Genomic DNA, 1,094 nt, shown 5'->3' with positions numbered 1-1,094 from the left:
CCTGGATCCCCTGGATCCATTTTTACTGTTTCTTGAGGCAGGAACTCCCTCTTGGGTATGCTTTCCTATGCTTCTCCAGCACCACTGGGCCTCCTTTTTCAGAGCATGGCCCTCCAAGACACATCCTCCCGCCCATTTTTCAGAGCTCTCTAGTCTCAGTGGCAACAACTCTGTGGCATAACTTAGACTCCAAAGTCACCTGCAGAATCAGCCTGAGATCGTTTTCCGTGGGACTTTGCCCGAGATCACACCCTTGTTCAGATCCCTTGTCTTCTCGCTCCTGTTTTCCTCCACTCCCTTAATAAGCATGGCCACTGAACTCTCATGTCAAGTGTCTGGTTCTGAGGAATGCGACCCAATATCCTCCCATGGGATCCTCCCAGGCAAATAAACAAGCACCTCTAAAGACAAACTGTCTAGAAAAAAAATTACAAAACATACAAGGGAAAAAAATCCATCTGAGACAGAGTCTTCAGACACAACAGAAGTATTTAGCGCTACTAAGGACTTTGTGTAATAGAAAAACAACTTGACAGAATATATAAATTATCCAGGATACAGATGGAAAGAACTAAAAATGGAAAGTATGATAGAGAGTTTGAGAGCGACAGGGAAACAACGAGAAGGTTGGCCATCAGTCTAATAATAATTCCCAAGAGAAGAATAAAAAGAACGTGGAGAGGAAAAAAAGTAGTTTACAGAAGTGATGAAAGAGAGGAAACAACAAAATTCTTATATAGGACCAAAAAAAAAAAAAAGGTAAATGCATCTGAAAGAGACATTGCATAACACAAAAGCAGAGAGAAGATTTTAAAAGTAACCAGATAGGAAAGGTAGATTAGCCATGAAGAAACAATAATTAGACTACCAGGACAGCAACGAAAGAGGCCAGAAGACAGAAAAATAATGTCTTCAAAGTGGAAAATGACTGTCAATATAAACTAAACCAAACTAAAATATCACTAAAGAAAGAGAAAATAAAACCATTTTCAGACAGTGACTGTGAGAGGTGCATGGCTGACTCAGTAGGTAGAGCATGTGACTCTTGACCTCAGGGTTATGAGTTCAAGCCCCACTTTGGGTGTAGAGATTAC

This window comes from Callorhinus ursinus, unplaced genomic scaffold (assembly GCF_003265705.2).
Source record: "Callorhinus ursinus isolate GAN/ISIS: 27379988/994484 unplaced genomic scaffold, GSC_fseal_2.0 scaffold27, whole genome shotgun sequence".
Classification (NCBI taxonomy): domain Eukaryota; kingdom Metazoa; phylum Chordata; class Mammalia; order Carnivora; family Otariidae; genus Callorhinus; species Callorhinus ursinus.
This window is presented reverse-complemented; position numbering follows the sequence as displayed.